The sequence below is a fragment of the Miniopterus natalensis genome, chromosome 13 (assembly GCF_054644295.1).
Source record: "Miniopterus natalensis isolate mMinNat1 chromosome 13, mMinNat1.hap1, whole genome shotgun sequence".
In the NCBI taxonomy this organism is placed as follows: domain Eukaryota; kingdom Metazoa; phylum Chordata; class Mammalia; order Chiroptera; family Miniopteridae; genus Miniopterus; species Miniopterus natalensis.
In genome coordinates, this window is record NC_142093.1 from 53,353,045 (window position 1) to 53,372,711 (window position 19,667).

At 47.7% G+C, this 19,667-nt stretch overlaps 1 non-coding gene across 1 annotated transcript; it reads right to left on the minus strand.

Moving 5' to 3' along the window:
• Positions 1-9,433: 9,433 nt before the first annotated feature.
• Positions 9,434-9,634, minus strand: LOC148091698 (small nucleolar RNA SNORA74). The gene has a single exon (XR_015715606.1). It is a non-coding gene; the product is annotated as a small nucleolar RNA SNORA74 (small nucleolar RNA).
• Positions 9,635-19,667: the final 10,033 nt, after the last annotated feature.

Below are 19,667 nucleotides of genomic sequence, written 5' to 3' on the forward strand. Positions count from 1 at the left end.
ATTTGCACTTGCACTTGGAACTAAAATGCAGGGTGTGGTGGGCCTGCAGGCGGGGGCTCTGGAGCTCTGGCTTCTTCCACTTGGCCCCTGCGCCTGTTCAAATTCAGTCCTTTCTCCCTCTGAACTTCGCGTGAAGCTGGCGAGGCGCTGCCCCTGCTGGGCCGGGCTCCGCAGGCTGCCCTCCCGCTGACCGGCAGAGGGGGGAGACCACGGGTGAGTCTGTGAGAACATTGAGTTCACACCTAGTTCTGTCTCAGGGCTCTGGGGGTGACCTCAGCACCAGCGTGGCGCAGAGCCTGCACTGGTCTCGGGGGTGTGCTCCCTCGGGCCCAGCTCACCCCCAGTGTGTCCTCTCCTGGAGCCCCAGGCAGCTTCCCGGCCCTTCTGCTAGAAGCTCTGGCTTCTCTCAGATTCTTAGACTCCTCTCCCCATGTGCTGTGTCGAAGCTTCACATAACGGGATGGTTTTCAGGGCAAACTGGCAAGAGAAAACCAAAAATAAAATGAAGCAGGATTGCCCCAAATTCTTTGGAGTACAGGGACCCATTTTCCCAGATCTTCACCAAAGACGGGTTTTTCCTTTGCATTCCAGGGGCTTATGCCCAGGCCGTGGCTGAAGCTTTACCTTAGGAGCAAGGCCAGGAGAAGAGAAGAGGGAAGGTCTTGGGAAGTCCCCCCTCTGGCTCTGACAGGCCCCTTGTCCAGTCCTCTCAGTGATCCCCGTCCTGCCCATGGAGAGTCCTGAGACTCACCGCCTTCAAGACAAAGCTGAGATCAAGGAGGGACAACCAGGCAGCTCACCGCCCTGCTGGTCATTCTACAAGTTCTGACTTCTGTCCCCAATCTGCCCGCTGCTGCTTTCTTTCCAGAATCCACAGTTACTGGCATTTTCTATTCTGTCCCGAGTTCGTGGTTGTCATCAGTGGGGGGATGGCTGGCCGTGGAGCTGCTCCATCTTGGTGGCTCCGGAATGATGTCTCCTGTTGTTTTGAGAAGGAGAAAGGGAAGGAAGAGAGTGGGTCTGGGCTGCGGGTAGACTTTCTTTAGAAATAAGCAGACAGTGTTTTCTGTCCTCATGGTCCTTTGAAGGCTGTGTTGCTGGGCATGAGCTGCTTCTATTGTATTCTCTCTGGATGCTCTTTCTGAAGAAGGTGACGGAGTCGGCTGCACTGATACGGGAGCAGAGGGTGGGCTGCTGTCCTGGGTTCTTAGATGCACAGTGTTCATGCTGTTCTGCATTTCTGAGCCCCTTACTGTGTGGCTTCCTGGGCCTTCCTGACACCACCTGTCCATTTTTCCTGCACACTGTTGGTCTGTGCTCACTGCCAGCTGAATGCAGAGGTCAGCAGGCCTCCAGGGCACTGTGGAGCCACATCTTTGAGAAGCCCTGGGTCCCTGAGTCACTGTGTGGAGAGGAAGAGCAGCGGTGGCTCCCTGGTCCCCATCATGGGACACAAGGAGCAAGTAGATTTCACTGGGTTCAGACACTGAAGTCCGTTCTGACAGCTCAACCTTATTACCCTAACGACACAGTCTTTGATGGGCAATTAAAATCTCCCTGGCTTGACCAATGAGGGTGAAATCAACACACCCCATTTTTAGGGGGTTAAACGAAGATGAGAGAGGGAAAGTGATTCATCAGAAGTGAGACACATTACTCACCCACCAGCATTACGTTTTCCTTCTCAGTCCAGCTGAAAGGTGAATCGGAGCCATCTCTGGAAGAAGAGAGTGAGCGAAGACAAGGCATTACTTTTACCATAATTTTGAGCAATACTCTGCCGAGTACAGAGAGGAAAAAGTATTAACTGTCCCTTAACTTCGACAGAGTATAAGTATCCTTTCTGTGGTTGCGATCTGCAGATAATTAAAAGGCACATGCTTCCAAGACGATACTGCCTTCCTTCATGCTTGTCCTTGGGTAGTGTCACTCACGGGCACTGTGCCTGGGACAGCCACCAGGACCCAGCCCAGGCACTTAAAAGTGAACCTGCTCTGCCCACAGGACCCTGGCACAGAGTTCCAGGAACAGCAGAACAGTGCACCAGGCCTGTCCCTGTCACTTACTAAAGGTGGTCTAATGAAGCTGAGGGTCACTATTGGGGGACTGTACTGCCCAGGTGTGACTTGTGAAATGGTTAAAACGTTTGGAAGCTCCTTTAAGACACCAGGTGGTAAAGTCCAGGAGCCATTCACCTGAGTGATGACATTAGAAGTGGCTGAGACACAGCAGCTTTATTAAAGCCCATGGAACCTCTGTGGTGGGAGGAGGAGAGGAAGCTGCGGAGGTCAGGGCTCTGGGCCCCTGGGACAGTTCCTTATGCCCAGCCAGAGTCTCTGGGGCAAGGAAAGGAAATCTGGGTCCCACTTTTTATTTTTAAACCTTTTTTTCTATAAAGTTCACATTATTTGTAAGAAATAATGCACAGATGGCCCACATAATCTGACCCAGTTTCCCTCAATAATGCCTTATAAAAACCTCACAACCAGGATATCGACATTGACACAAACCACCGATGGAGGGCAGGTTTCCTGATTCTCCTGGTGCCCACTTTCGCGTGTGGGCATCTAGTTCTGTGCACTTTCATCACGTGCATTCGCCGTGCAGCCCAGATAGAGAGCAGCTCTACCCGATTCCCCGGCACCCAGGACAGTGCCTTCTAGTTTTTTGTTTTGTTTGTGTTTTGAATATATTTATCACAATAAGATATACAAAATGAAATTTAGCATTTTAACTGTTTTTTGACGCACAGCTTGGTGGTGTTAAGTACAAGCATATTGTGCTTCCTCAGCACCATCATCTCCATCACTGTTCCCATCTTCCATCTTCTCCAAATGAAACTGCCCCCACTAAACAGCAACTCCCCACCCCTCCCCCTCATCCCTGGTGCCCTCCACCTTACCTTCTGTCTCTATGACTCCGACGGCTGAGGGATCTCTTATAAGTGGAATCACACCATATTTATGTTTTTGTGACAGGTGAGCAGAATGTCTTCAGGGTCCATCCAGGTTGTAGCATGTGTCACAAAGCCCTTCCTTTTTTCTAAATTGAATGTATTGGGGTGAGATTGTTTAATAAAGTTGCATAGCTTTCAGGTATACAAGTCAATGATATGTCATCCGTGTGTTGTGTAGTATGTTCACTACCCCAAGTCCAGTCTCCTTCCACCACCATTTACCCTTTCTATGCCCTCTTCTGCACACCCCACCCCCTTTCCCTGAGCTAATCTCCATACCGTTGTCTGTTTCTGAGGGTTTTTTCTTTGCTTAATCCTTTTACCTTTTTCACCCAGTCCCCCAACCCCAATTCCCTCTGACTGCTGTCAGTCGGTTCTCTATCTATGAGTCTGTTCCTACTTTGTTTGTTAGTTTATTGTGTTCATTAGATTCCACGTATAAGTGAAATCCTGTGGTATTAGTGTTTCTCTGCCTGCCCTATTTCACTTACCATAATACCCCCCAGGTCCCTCCACGCTGTGGCAGATGGTGAGGTTTCCTTCTTTTTCCCAGCTGCGTAGTAGTCCATGGTGTAAATGCAGCACAGCCCCTGATCCGCTCAGCCCGATGGGCACTTGGGCTGCTCCCAAACCTTGGCCATTGTAAATAACCCTGCAGTGAACCTAGAGGAGCATATATCCTTTCGAATGAGTGTTTCAGGTTTCTTCAGATACATTCTCGGAAGTGGAATTGCTGGGTCACTAGGCAGCTCCATTTTTCATTTTGTGTGGTAACTCCATACTGTTCTCCAAGGTGGCTGCACCAGTCTGCACGCCCCCCACCCCAGCAGTGCACGAGGGTTCCCTTTTCTTCACACCCTTGCCAACATTTCTTGTTTGTTGATTTATTGATAGGGGTGTGAGGTGATATCTCATTGTGGTTTTAATTTCCATTTCTGTAATGATTAGTGATGCTGAGCATCTTTTTATGTCAATTAGCCATCTGTATGTCCTCTTTGGAGAAGTGTCTTTTCAGTTCCTTTGCTCATTTTTAAATTGGATTGTTCATTTGTTTTGTGTTGAGTTTTATAAGTTCTTTATAAATTTTGGATATTAAGCCCTTATCAGATGTGTCATTGGTGAACATGTCCTCTCTTTCAGTGGGGTGTCTTTTCATTTTGTTGATGGTTTCCTTTGCTGTGCAAAAAGTTTTAGTTTGATGTAGTCCCATTTGTTTATTTGTTGTTGTTGTTTCCCTTGCCCTGGGAAATATATCAGAAAAAAAATATTGCTACAAGAAATGTCCAAGATTCTACTGCTTATGTTTTCTTCAAGGATTTTTTATGGTTTTGAATCTGACATTTAAGTCTTTAATCCATTTTGAGTTTATTCTTGTGTATGGTGTAAGAAGATGGTCTACTTTCATTTTTTTGCCAGTATCTGTCCAATTTTCCCAACACCGTTTGTTGAATAGACTATCTTTAACCTGTTGTATGTTCTTGTGTCCTTTGTCAAATATTGACCATAAATGTGTGGGTTTATTTCTGGACTTTTTACTCTGTTCCAATGATCTGTATGTCTTTTTTTATGCCAGTACCATGCTATTTTTATTACTATGGCCTTGTAGTGTAGCTTGATATCAGGTAGCATGATTCCTCCAACTTTATTCTTCTTTCTCAAGATTGCTGTGGCTATTTGGGTTTTTTTTGTGGTTCCATATAAATTTTTGGAATATTTGTAGTTCTGTGAAATAAGCCATTGATATCTTGATAGCAATTTCATTGAATCTATAGATTGTTTTGGGTAATATGGACATTTTAATGATGTTAATTCCTCCTGTCCATGAACATGGTATGTGCTTCCACTTATTCGTATCTTCAATTAATTTTCCTTCCTCCCTCCCTCCCTCCCTCCCTCCCTTCCTCCCTCCCTCCCTCCCTTCCTCTTTTTTTGTTAATCTTCATCCAAGGATATTTTTTCCATTTCTTTTTTAGACAGAGTGGAAGGGAGGGAGGGAAGAGGAGGAGGAGGAGAGAGAAACACCAGTGTAAGAGAGACATATCCATTGGTTGTCTCCCACATATACCTGGACCAGAGCCAGGGACAGAAGCTGCAACTCAGGTACCTGCCCTTGACCAGGAATGGAACCTGTGACCCTTCCGTGTGTGGGCTGATACTCTAACCACTGAGCCACACCAGTCAGAGCTTCAATTTTTTTCTTCAATGCCTTATAATTTTCCAAGTACAGGTCTTTTAAACCCTTGGTTAAATTTATTTTTAGGTTGTTGTTTTTTTTCTTGATGCAGTTGTAAATGAAATTGTTTTCTTAGTTTCCCTTTTGATAGTTCATTATCAGTGTATAAAAATGCAATGGATTGCTGGATACTTATTTTCTATCAGCTACTATAATGAATTCATTTATCAGTTCTAGTAGCTTTTTGGTGGAATCTTTGAGGTTCTCTATGTACAGAATCATGTCATCTGCACATGACGACAGTTTTATTTCTTCCTTTCCAATTAGAGTGTTTTTTATTTCTTCTTTCTTTCTAATTTTTGTGGTTCCTTCCAGTACTATGTTGAATTAAGAGTGGTGAAAGCAGACATCCTTGTTTGTTCCTGATCTTAAGGGAAATGACTTTACTTTTTGTCCTTTGAGTATGATATGGGCTGTAGGTTTGTCTTATATGACCTTTATTAGGTTGAAGTATGTTCCTTCCGTTTCCCACTTTGCTGAGAGTTTTTATCATAAATGGGTGCTGGATTTTGTCAAATGCTTTTTCTGCATCTATTGATTTGATCTTGTAATTTTTATTCTTTCTTTTGTTCATATGCTTTATTACATTTATTGATTTGCAGATATTGTACCAACCTCACGTCCCCCAAATAAATCCCACTTGATCGTGGTGTATGATCTTTTAAATGTATTGCTGGATCCAGTTTGCTAATATTTTGTTGAGGATTTTAGCATCTATATTCATCAGGGATCTTGGCCTGTAATTTTTTTTCTTGTAGTATCTTCATCTAGTTTTTGAATTAGGATAATGCCGGCCTCATAAAATGCGCATGGGAGTCTTCCCTTGTCTTGAAACTAGAGCTGTTTTTTCTGTTGATTTTTTAGAGAGAATGGAAGGTCGGGAGGAAGGAGAAGAGAAGGAGAGAGGGGAGGGGGGAGAGAGAAACATCGATGTGAGATTCCCTCTGTGGGCCAGTGGTCTAACCACTGACCCACACCAACCAGAGCTTCATTGATCTCTAGTATTTTCTTTTTTTTAGATTCTATTTCATTTATTTCTGCCCTGATCTTCATTATTTCCTTTCTTCTACTCCCTTTGAGCTTTTTATTTTTCTAGTTCTTCTAAATATAAAGTTAGATTATTTATTTGAGATTTTTCTTGTTTTTTGAGGTAGGCTGTAGTGTTAGGAATTTCCCTCTTAGGACTGCTTTTGCTGTGTCCCAATAGATTTTGAGTTGTGTTGTCTTGTTCATTTGTTTTAAGATATCCTTTGATTCCCCTCTCTTAATCTCATTGTTAATCCATTCATTGTTTAGTAACATGCTATTTAGTCTCTATGTCTTTCTGTGTATTACTTTTTTTTTTCTTCTGTTTTTTTTTTTTTTTAATCCTATAATTAATAATTTTTATTGTGGCAAAATGTATATAAGATTTACCATTTCACCTACATTTAAGTAACAATTCAGTAGCAGTAAATACATTGACATTGTGCAGCTATATTCACCATCCATATCAGAACTATTTTTTTGCTTCTCAGTTTTTCTTTTTTATTGAACGTATTGAGGTGACATTGGTTAATAAAATTATATAGGTTTCAGGTGTGTAGAATTCTATACTTTATCAACTGTATATCATTTTTTTCTTGTGATTGATTTTTATACCATTTTGGTCAGAGAACATTCTTGATATGATTTCAATCTTCTTAAATTTATTGAGACTTGTTTTGTATCTGAACATGTAGTAGTCTATCCTAGAAAATGTTCCATATGCACTTGAAAAGAATGTATATTCTGCTGCTTCAGGGTGAAATACTCTGAAGATACCAATTAAATCAATCTGATCTAGTGTGTCATTTAAGGCCACTGTTTCGTTTTTGATTTTCTGTCTTGAAGTTCTATTCATTGACGTAAATGGGGTGTTAAAAATCCCCTACTATGCCTGTATTATTGTTGATCTCTCCATTTATGAACATCAAGATTTGTCTTATACATTTAGGTGATCCTGTGTTGGGTAAAGAAATGTCTACAAGGGTTATATCCTCTTGTTGGATTGCTCCCTTTTCATTATGTAGTGTCCTTTTTTGTCTTTTAAGATAGCCTTTGTTTTAAAGTTTATTTTGTCAGATATAGGTAGTGCTACCCCAGCTTTTTTTGTTTTGTTTCATTCTCATTTGCATGAAATATCTTTTTCCATCCCTTTACTTTTAGTCTGTATGTCTTTCATTCTGAGGTAGGTCTTTTATTGACAGCTTATATATGGGTCTTGTTTTCTTATCTGTTCAGCTACCAAGTTTTTGATTGGAGCATTTAAGCCATTTATATTTAAAGTGATTATTGATAGGTACGTACATATTGCCATTCTATTCCTTTCCCTATGTTCCTCTTTTTTTCTTCTTCTTCTTGACCTTTAACAGTTCTTATAATACTGGTTTGGTGATAGCAAACTCCTTTAGCTTTTTCTTCTCTGGGAAGCTCTTTATTTCTCTGTCAAATTTAAATGATATCCTTGCTGAGTAGAGAGTGTGGTTGTGGTTGTACGTCCTTTCTTTCCATCACTTTGAATATTTCATACTAATCTCTTCTGGCCTAAAATGTTTCTGTTGAGAAATCAGATGACAGTTTTATGGGAGCTCCCTTGTCAGTAACAGACTGCCTTTCTTTTGTTGCTTTTGATATTCTCTGTCTTTAAACTTTGCCATTTTAATTAGGATGTGTCTTGGTGGGGGCCTTTTTGGGTTGTTCTTATTTGGGATTCTCCTGGACTTGTGTGTCTTTTTCCTTCACCAGGTAAGGGAAGTTTTCAGTCCTTGTTTCTTTTAATAGGTTCTTGATCCCCTGCCCTTTCTTTCCTCCTCCTTCTGCTCCTACGATGAGGATGATGCTGTGCTTCATGTTGTCACATAGGTTCCTTAAACTGTCCTCATTTTTAAAAGTTCTTTTTTCTTTTTGCTGCTCTGATTGCCCTCTGCAACCTTGTCTTTCAAATCACTGATTCGATCCTGTGCTTCATCCTACTATTTCTTCATCCAGCTATTTCTTCTATTTCAGATACTCTGTTCTTAATTTCGGACTGGTTCTCTTTTAAAGCTTACATGTTCTTTTTCATGCTCACTATCTGTTTCTTTAAGTTCTCACTGATTTCATCCATTCTTCCCCTAGTTGCTCTAACATCCTTAAAACCATTTTTTTAAACACTATATCTGGTAGATTGCTTGCCTCCACTTCATTTAGCTTTTATTTTCTGGAGGTATCTCCTATTCTTTAATTTGGGGCATGTTTCTTTGTCTCCCCATTTTGGCTGCTTCTGTGTGTTTGTTTCTATGTATTAGACTCTCATTCTTAGTAGTGTGGCCTTATGGGATCCAGTGGCTAAGTCTTCTTTTTCACCTGAGCTGAGTGCTCCCGGGATGACCCTCCGTTAGGTGAGCCCTCCTGTTGTAGTTGAATCTTGATTGCTATTGGCCCATTTGTGTATGGAGTCAACACTCAGGCTGGCTGACTGTGAGGATCAACCTTGACCACAGTGTTCAATTTGCTATGCAGGTGTGACCACATGGAGCGGAATCCACCTCAGCAGGATCTGGTGCCTGCCGAGATCTCCCTTTGGATATGCCTCTTGTGAAGCTAATTGGGTCCTGCTCTGATGTCATCTGAAGCTAGCCACTTGGTGAGTTAGTCTTGAGGCCTCCTAGGAGGGACTCTGGTGCCAGCCAGTGTCAGATGCTTCCTGTGACTGGCCCAGGGCAATCTGTTTGAAGCTACAAAACAATTCATAGTTTGTGCTGCCTCTGGTGGGCCTGCATGAGCGCAAGAAGGTTTAAACAGCACATCAAGTCTGGCTTTTACCAGCACCAGGCCTGAGGAAAGATCAAGGCACCCCTAAATCTGTCTCGGCCTGCCTTCACCTGCTGGCTGCCTGTTAGGCTCAGTCACTGAAAGAGCCTCTGGAGGTACTCAAGTTGCATGAGGTGGGTTCTCAGTGAGTCCCCAGGGGCAAGTGGTCTACACCAGCTTGATACAGGTTCAAATTCAGTGTCAGTGGCTGGGTCCAAAGCCACTCAGTAAATGTCCCAAGGTATACCAGGTCTAGCTACTACCTGCTGGGTTCCTCTTACACATGTTTGGGCAGTGCACAAAAGACCAAGACCTGGCTTTCTTTGTAAGAGTAGAATTAAAAAGTCAAATAGGACTTAAGGAGTCTGGGCCCCCTTGGGTGGTTTGAAAATGCTATTAGAATCATTAAGGCTTTAAAAACTATTTTTTTGTGTGCCTGCTCCCACACTAGAGCTAAGCAACCAAAGTGATGCTTAGCTCGCCCTCAAGGAAGCACAGTTCTGCCTTGCACCAGTGCCCGATGCCACCAAAACAGTGACGTAGGCAACTGGAGGAAGACGATAGGACATTCCTATCTCAGCAGTGCCCCACCATCACAGGCGATTCTGTCTGGACAGCTGACCACTGCTGGAGCCATTAGGGCTTTTAGGCACTACAGTGACATGATCTGATTTATATTTTTTAGAGATCACTCTGATTTTTTATTTTATTTAAATTTTTAATAATTAAAAATTTTTTTCAATTAGAGTGGACACTCAATATATTAGTTTCAGGTGCACAGCACAGTGTTTAGACATCTATGTAACTTACAAAGTGATCCCCCACTAAGTCTGGAATGGGGTCTCTTTTTAACTGGTATTAATCGTATTCCTGAGGGCTCTCTCCACCCTCATGATCTCATCACTCTCAAAGGGGCCCCCACCTTTCATTTATTTTTTATAGAATTTAATGGAGAGGCACTGGTTAATAAAATTGTATAGGTTTCAGGTGCACGGTTCTATAACGCACCATCTGTATATGGTACTGTGTTCACCACCCCAAGTCAAGTCTCCTTCCATCACCACTTATCCCCCCCATACCCTCTTCTCTCCCCCCACCCCCTTCCCACTGGAGGCAACCTGTGATTAGACATTTGAAATGACATTTGAGATGTGTCTTGAGAGCACAGGATTTAGACAGATGAAGAGGGTGAGAAATGTGCTTCAGGTACAGAGAGTGGGCACATGGCCTGGAGGCGGGAGAGATGAAGACTGGAGAGACCGGAGCACACGCCTCTCAGGTCCCTATGAGTGAGAGGACAGGGCAGGGCAACAGGAGACCCTCCATGGAGGGGACAGGGCAGAGGGAGAAGGGAACCAAGAATGGTCAGAGCAGGGGAGACAGGGGGCCCTCCGTAGGAAGGCAGGGGGGACAAGAGACCGTGGGGGGGCAGGGCAAGAGGGACAGGAGACCCTGGGAAGGGGCAGGGCTGGGGGAACAGAGCACACTCCATGGGGGGAGAGGGGACCCTCCATGGAGTGGGCCGTGTCCCTTGTACCCTGTCCCTCCTCCCCTGCCCCTCCTCCCCTGTCCCCTCCATGGAGGGTCCCCTATCTCCCCTGCCCTGCCCCCACCATATACGTTCCCTTGTCTTCCCTGCCCTGCTGCCTCCATGGAGGGTGCCCTTTCCCCCCTGCTCTGTCCCATCCATGAGGACCACCTGTCCCCCCTTCCCTGCCCAGCAGGGGGAACAAGACACCATGGGAGAGGCAGGGCAGGGGGGACAGGAGACCCTGGGAAGGGGCAGGGATGGGGGAACAGGGCACACTCCATGGGGGGAGAGGAGACCCTCCATGGAGTGGGCTGTGTCCCTTGTACCCTGCCCCTCCGCCCCTGTCCCTCCTGCTCTGTCCCCTCCATGGAGGGTCCCCTAACTCCTCTACCCACCCCCCACCATATAGGTTCCCTTGTCTTCCCTGCCCTGCTGCCTCCATGGAGGGTGCCCTTTCCCCCCTGCTCTGTCGCATCCATTTAGGACCACCTGTCCCCCCTTTCCTGCCCCCTCAAAGTGGGGCTCCATTTCCCCTCCGTGGAGGTTCCCCTGTCCCCACTGCCCTGCCCTGTTTCCTCCATGGTGGGTCCCCTGTCCAACCTGCCTCCCCCTCCACGGAGGGTCCCTTATCCCCGCTGCCCTGCCTCCTCCAAGGGGGTTCCCGGTCCTCCCGGCCCTTCCCCTCCATGGAATGTCCCCTATCATCGTGCCCCCCCCCACGGATGTTCCACTATCCTCCCTTCCCTGTCACATACATGGAGGGTCCCCAGTCCCCCCGTCCTGCCCACTCATAAGTGGGGTTCCATGTGCCCCTGCCCTGCTCCCTCCATGGATAGGCCCCTGTCCCCCCTCATGGAGGGTCCCCTGTGCCCCCTTCCCTGCCCCTCAAAGGGGGTTCCTTGTCCCACTGCCCTGCTCCCTCCATGGAGGGTCCCCTCTCCTCCCTTCACTGCTCCCTCCATGGAAGGCCTCCTGCCCTCTCAACTCCTCGGAGGGTCCCCTGTTCCCCTGCTCTGCCACCTCAAAAGGGGTTTCCTGTCCCCTGCCTATTCCTCTGTCCCCTGGGTCCTACCTCCTCCATGGAGGGTCTCCTATACCTTCTGCCCTGCCCCTCAAAGGGGGGTCCCCTGTCCCCCAGCCCATTCCCCTCGGTGGGGTGTCCCCATCCCCCGTCCTGCCCCTCAAAGCTGATTTCCTGTCCCCCTTCCCATTCCTCTCCATGGAGGGTCCCCTGTCACCCCTACCAGCCCCCTCAAGAGGGGTTCCCTGTCCCCTGCCCATTTCCTTCCATGAAGGGTCCCCTGATCCCCTACCCTGCCCCTCAAAGGTGTTGTCCCTGTCCCCGTGCACATTCCCCTCCATGGAAGGTCACCTGTCCCCCCTGCCCTGCTCTCTCTATGGAGGGTCCCCTATCTCCCCTCATGGAGGGTCCCCGTCATCCCTTCCCTGCTCCCTCCTTGGAAGGTCTCCTGTCCCCTGCCCTCTCACCTCCATGGAATGTCCCTTGTCCTCCTGCCCATTCCCCTCTATGGGGGGTCCCCTACCCCTCCTGTCCTGTGCCCTCAATGGGGGGTTTGTTGTACCCCAGCCCATTCCAATCCGTGGAGGTTCCCCTGTCCCCACCGCCCCGGCCCTCTCATGGAGCACCCCCTGTCCTCTTTATCTTGCTCCCAACATGGAAGGTGCCCTGTCTTCCTTTCCTTGAACCCTCAAAGCGGGGTTTCCTGTCACCCTGTGGATTCCCCTCCATGGAGGGTCCCCTGTCCTTCCTCTCCTCCTCCCTCCATGGAATGCACCCTGTCCCCCTGCCCTCTCACCTCCATGGAGGGTCCCTTGTCCACCTTTTCCTGTCCCCTCAAAAGGGGGTTCCATGCCCCTGCCCCTCCACAGGGGTTTCCCTCTCCCCTTGCCCATTGCCCTCCATGGAAGGTCTCCCTTCTCCTGCCCTCTCACCTCCGTAGGGTCCCTTGTCCCCCTGCCCTCTCCATGGAGGGTCCCCTCTGCCCGCTCATGGAGGATCCCCTGTCCTCCCTTCCCTGCTCCATCCATTAAAGGTCCCCTGTCCCTGTCCCCTCTAACCTTCATGGAGGATCCCCTGTTCCCTGCCCATTCCCCTGTTCCCCATGTCCTGCCCCCTCCATGGAGGGTCCCCTGTTCATTCTGCCCTGCCCCCTCAAAAGGGAGTTCCTTGTTCCCCTGCCCATTACCCTCCATGGAAGATCCCCTCTCCTCCCTTTCCTGTTCCATCCATGGAAGGGGCCCTGTCCCCCTTTTCCTGCACCCTCAAAGGGGGGATTTCCTGTCTCCCCATTGATTCACCATCCATGGGGTCCCCTGTACACCTGCCTTCTCACCTCCATGGAGGGTCCCCTGTCCTCCCTGCCCTGGTCCCTCCATGGAAAGTTCCCTGACCCCTTCCCATCCCCCTCCATGGAGGGTCCCCTTTCCCCACTGCCCTGGCCCCTCCATGGAGGGTCCTCTGTTCCCCTGCCCTGTCCCATCACTCACAGACCTCTCAGGGGTGTGCTCAGGTCTCCAGTGTTCATCTGTCCTGCCTCCAGGCTGTGGCCACTGTCTGTAGCTGAAGCACATCTCACCCTCTTCATCTGTCTAAATCACCCCTTGCTCTCAAGACATACCTCAAATATCATTTCAAATGTCAAATCACAGAGTGATCTTTAAAAAATATACATCAGATCATGTCATTCTCATGCCTAAAAGCCTTCATGGTTGCGATAGCGTTTTCCACTCATCCGAGGGCCCTATATTCACCTGCCTGCCTTTCCTGCACCCCAGCCAGCCCGGATCTCCTGCCCTGGAGGCACTTGCTGTCCCTTTGGTGGTGGCTTCCCCAGTTCCCCAGCTCTGTCTCAACAGCCAGGTCTGAGTTTAAATATGATAAGAACTTGGGGAGCCCTCCTGTGAGCCTGCTAGGGAGTCACCCTGCAGAAGCCCCAAACCAGCCCTGTGGGGTATCATGTGGCAACAGGTCACAGAACTAAGACAGGTCACAATGGTAAGACAGGTCATAGAGGTAACTGGCAACCATTTCAGATCAGCCAGGTGGGCCAAGTAATCAGGTATTCCTTGGGTTCTTTTTTGTTTTTTAAAATCAGTGAATGAACATTTATTGAGCACCAACAAACCCCTCACCCTCTACCGAACACACAGAAGGTGCGGCCCCACCCGAGGGCCCGGCCCTCAGTACCAGGTGTTCTCGAAAGTGGGGAGCGATAGGAGGGTGGCCCAGAGGTGCCCTGGGAGGAACTCGACCCTAGTTGCTGGCTTTGAGGCTGGAGGAAGGGACCGAGGCCAAGGTTTTCGGGAGGTCCCTGGAAGCTGGGAGGGGCTTTTGCAGGGACTCAGAAGGGAACTGTCCCATAAGGACGGATTCTGCCAGCACCCCATGAGCAGGGAACGGGGTCTCAGGGAGCCTCCGGGGAGCAGCACAGCCTGATGAGCCCCCCTCGGGGTTCTGACCCATAGCGCCTGCCATCACACGCTTTGTGGCGTGGGCCACTCCATTTGAGGTCACCTGTTAGGGCCATCCAGTCCCTGTCGAGCCGTGGTCACATCACCTGAGTCTGTTCGCTCCTTGGCTCTTAGTATCTTGTGAAATAAAGTGTTGCCTTGTCCACCTGCCTGTCTCCCGGCCCCTCTGAGCCCCGAAAGGTCACCTGTGAAGGCCCCGCCCTGAGACCCAGGTCCAGGGAGCGCCACGGAGGCGCGGACGGTGCTCACGTGTTGAATGAGTTCTGGAGTGGAGGGCTCTTTTCTGAGTTCACGCAATTTTATTTTTGTAATAAACCGGATTCATTAACATATAAATACATACATATGATTTCTTAAACCTCTTTAGGACATCTCACGTAAATTCATAAATTTTTTAAAAATCTGATTTTGGTCAAAACCTGTGTCTCCAGTTTTGGTTCAGAAATGCAATGGCTGCTCTGGGAGCTGCCTCATGAGGGAAAGGGTCCTGACTGGGATGCACTTCCTGTCCCCCGTCCCCCACACACCAGCCCTTTGGCCCCTGGTGGCCAGTTGATCTGCGGTGGCCCTGACACCTCATCTCAGTTCCCCCGCCTGGTGTTGCTTCTGGTGGGGCCCGGGGCCTCCCGTCCCAGAGCTCCCAGGGCCCTGGCGACCTTGGCTCCTCGAGTTCTGCTTCATGTCTTACTTAGGGACCAGGAATTGCGGCCACTGGAGGTGGGGGCAGCTCAGACACTGTCTGCTCCTGGCCGCAGGCCTGGGAGGGGAGCAGACAGTGTGGGGTGGCCCCTCCTGAAGCTCCCCATTAGCTGGCCCCCTGTCCAGCTACCCTGCTGGGATGGCGGCTCTCCTTCTGGTTCCCTTTGAGATTCTCGGTGACAGGTTCGGGGACAGAGTGATGTTGGCTGTCTGGACTGTGTCCCTGGATTAAGAAAGCAGATGCTGTGGGATGAAGGGGCAGACAAGCTGTCCGCAGAGGAGGCTGCTGCTTCCCGGGAGACGCTTCCTCTAGGAAACAGCAGCTCAGTCAGCAGTTCTGCACGGGGACCAGGTTTGCCTTCCGAAGACAAAATTATGGGGAGAAGAAACCGTGTGCGCTCTGTTGAGAAACCCAAGGAAAACTGTTCTGCAGAAGCTGTAGGGTGGGCGGATGGGTGGAAAGGTGACGGGATTAAGAAGCACAAATAGGCTGCTGCAGAACAGGCCCGGGGATGTAAGGTCGGCACAGGGAATAGTCAGTAATATTCTAATAATGCTGGATGGGTCGGATGGCTGCAAGGCTGTGGGGAGGATCACTTAGTAAGTTCTGTAATGTCTAATCACTGGGTGGGACATCTGAAGCTGGTATAATAATGTTTGTCAACTGTAGCTGAAAAATAAAAATTAAAAAGTAAAAGTAAAAAAAAAAAAAAAAAAAGAACACAGAAAGATAAAGGCCAGATTATGGAAAAGGTGACCAGGCAAGTAGTAACCAAAAGAAGGCATGTCAGGAGATTTCAGGCCAAAAGCATTATAGAAATGAGGGAATTTGCTGCAGGATGATGAATGACTCCGTTCACTGGGAAGACGTATGATTCTAAATTTCTGTGTACCTCCTGAATTTGCCTCTAGCCTCTTACAAAACCAGGCAGACAGGATTAAAGGAAAAACTTGTCCAATCCATCAGCTCTTACACACTTACAGTAGATCACCCACTAATCAGTACAGCAAATGGATCCCCCAAAGGAAGAAAATAGACAATGTGAGCCATGTAACTCTGGAACTCGAGCTAATGCACTTGACTGCCTCTGATGTCTGAGAAAGAAAGACACGCTCCCTTCAAGCTCACCTGGAGCACTGGCCAAGGCTCATGCACCTGGTGACACGCTCCCTTCAAGCTCACCTGGAGCGCTGGCCGAGGCTGACAAACCTGGTGACACACTCCCTTCAAGCTCACCTGGAGCGCTGGCCGAGGCTGACATACCTGGACGTAAAGCTGGGGCCTCAGTACACTCCAAGGGCCGGGGTCCGACCCATCCCATTTCCTTCCCTACGATGCAGTTAAGCTGGGAAACAAAGCCAATAAGGTAATTTAAAAATGCATTCACTTGAAAATCTAATACTTATAATCAGCTCATGGGTCAAAGGAGAAATTAGAATCGAAATCAGAATATTTCATCATGCAACTTTTCACATCCAACTTATGGGATACAATACTTGGAAGGCAACTTAAAGTACTGGTCTTTAAAAAAAATAAGGCTCAAAATGGAACTGAGACCTAATATTAAAGACCCATAGGTGCAGAGGCAAGGAAATTAAAAGAACAGAAATTCATGAGATAGAGAAGCACATAAAGAAGAGACCAACAAACAAAAACTACATGTTGGAAAAGATAAGACTCATTTTTTTTAAAGGCACAAATAAATGGAATGAAAAAAAAAGAACATTACCACAGATGGTACAGAGAAAAACAGGTAAGAGGATATTAAGGGCAATTCTCAACACACTTCAAAACATTGACATAATGGATGGTGACATAGACAGAACTTTGTGAAACAGATCAAGGAGAAAGAAAAATTAAAATAATCCTTTAACTGTAAAAGAAATGTGAGCAATAGTAAGACATTTCAGTGAAGAAAGCACCTCACTCAGGTGGTGCTGTCTGAATGGTGCTGAACGTCTGGAAAACAGACAATTCCACTCTTACCCAGGGAAGGGAAAAGAAAACACTCACAACCATGGATGCAAAGAACCTGGACCAACACAACCCAACCAGACCCAACAACGACTGAAAAGTCATGATCCAGTTAGTGCATTCCAGGCATTCAGCTGATTAATACTAGAATTTCATTGGTAAAACTTACTACATTAATTAAAAAGGAAAAGTTACATTATCTCAAGAGATAAAGAATCTGAAATTCAACATCCACATACGACATTAAAATTTTCTTAGCATATTTTTAAAAGAATAGAAATATGCTTAACTTGGTGAAAGACATCTACAAAAATATAAAGCAAACGAAGTCTATGGGGCGACATGGGAGGCACCCCTCTGAGACTGGGAATGAAGCAAAGACGTCCTCTCGTCACCTTCTCCCTCCTAAACACTGGTGGAGGCTGAGCCAGCCCAGGGGTGGTCGAGAAGAAACAGGAGTTTTAGGGGTGGGAATGGAAAATAGCGCAGCTGCTGTGGAAAACGTGTAGCTGCTCCTTAAAAATTAAACAATTACCGTATGATCCAATAATCCCACTTCTGGGCATGTACCCAAAAGCACTGAAAGCAGGGGCCCAAAGAGAGAGTTGCGCACCACTTTCACAATCGCGAGAGGTGACAGCAACCCAGGTGTCCATCAACAGACGGAGGGTCACAAAGTGTGGCCTATACACGCAATGGGGCATTATTCAGCCTTAAAAAGGAAGGAAATCTGCCACCTGCCACAACATGGGTGAACCTGGAGGACAGTACGCTAGTGGAATAAGTCAGTCCCAACAGGACAAATCCTGTAGGACCCCACTTATGCGAGGCACCTGGAATAGTCCGGTTCATAGACAGCGAGCAGAACAGAGGGTTTCGGGGCTGGGGAGGGGAAGGGGGTTGGTATCTAACGGGACAGTTCCAGTTTGGGGAGGTGGAAACGTCTGGAAATGGGTGGTGGTGATGGGGCACGAAACGCGAATCTAGTGTCTCTCACGTCGGAGTTTCTCCCCTAGCCCCCCCTTCACACTCTGAAAATCAGTGGAGAAAATATCCTCGGGTGAGCATTAAACAAACAAACAAACGTGAGTCTACTTAGTGCTGCTGAACTGTACCCTGAAATGGTTAAAATGGCAGATTTTGTATTATGTGTGTTTTGCCATAAATTTTAAGAAGTTGTAAGGATTCCAAAGGAAGGAACAAAGTGACTACAGTGAGGTGTTACCATTGTCCACACACAGGCTCCCGAGCCAGCGCTTCCTACGGCCCAGGGGGCTCTGTGACCCGGCTCCTGCGTGGGGCTGGTTTCAGAGACACATGGGAAATTATGTGTCATTTTTCTGAGAAAGAACAAATACACTTCATTAGAACAGTGATTCTCACCCGCAAGAATTTCTAAAAGATGCAATACCTGACTGTTTAATCAGGGGCACTGACCTCGTTTCCCTTGGATTGTCAAATAAAAAAGTGACAACAGCCAACAGCCAAACCAATAGCTGTCCAGTGAGAATGAATAAAATCAGACCTATTTTTTTGTCAGTTCAACAAAAAATACATTTTTCGGTGCACTGCAGAATTTCAGTAATTAGTTTCTGTGACGTGAGATGAAAAAGGCTGGAAATTGCTGCATCAGACTGTCAGAGGGGTGTGTGGGCCTCAGAAGTATGAGAGCCATTCTGAGTGGCTCCCCCCAACAGTTCAATCACCCCTACCCCACCCTACCCCACCCCACCCAGCATCCCTGCAGGCACCCAGCAGGCTGTGACCAGAGGCCCCTGACCAGTGATGCCCCAGGGCCTTTGGGGCCCCCCATCTCCTTCCCACCTTCCTCACCCCCTCTCCCCTCGCCAAGCAACTTTTCTCTTTCGTTTACTCAGGCGATTTAAGTACAATGGGAAATATACTCTTAAATCTTTCTTGAAGTCATTGGACAAGGTTCATTTTTTAAAGATCAGCGGGGCTCTGAAATCACCCAAACTTCAGGGTTGTTTCTACCACTGTTCATGTCCTGATGATAACATTAAACAGGCCCAGCTCTGGCTCAGGGCCTGGCGCCCAGAACGCCTACCTCTGTGACCTTGAAGAATGTTCAGCTAAGCTGGTTCTATACCTTGCATTTAATGTGGACTGAATTTTAACAAAAGGAAGACCCCTTCTGAGTCCCAGGGTCGCCTGGGGGTGGTGACATTCTTGGAAGGTTCCGCTGGGGTGATGACAGAGAGAGGCCTCTCAGGTGGCGCCTCAACTCTACAAACACTCCAGTAATGAAAACTGTGAGCTGCTTAATTTTCATCCAAATCCAGTCTGAGACTTTTCTTTTTAACAAAATGCTTTTATTGCTATTTTTAATTGTGGGGAGCCGGCGGGACTCCCCCTGGGGAGGGCCCGCCGGGCGAGGTGCTGCCCCAGGGTGAACACCCGGGGTGGCCCGTATGCCCTAGTGTCACCAAGAGAGGAATCTCTGGGGCATTGACCCGAGTGGTGGGCAGCGGTGCTAGCACTCGCCCTGCTCCCCCCGCTCCCCCTCCTTAAGGACTTGGCTAAGCTTAAGATTAACTGTGCATACATGAGGAAATACCTTTGTATAGGAGGCTTAGCAGAGGTCAAAAGGGCAGAACGTCCTAGTTAACTAGACAAAGAGTTAGGTGGGGAACATACCTGGGACAAAGGTTACTGATTAAACCGCTGCCTTACTGAATGCGCTATAATTACAAGCTGAAAAATAAACTCGGGGCTCAGTCACGTACTGAAGCCCTCCCGATCCCATCCTGTCTCTTGTCTTTCTTTTCCAATCCTCACCCCCTCAATCAGGTTACTGTTCGACTGCCGGCAGGCTCCGGCATTTAATGAAATGCACTGTTAGGTACTTGCATAAACTATCAAAAAGAGTTTATATTCATTGTTTTAACTCTTTCTTTCTGGTCACAAAGTGGGCCCGAAAGAGTGGCTGAAGCAAAGCACAGCAGGA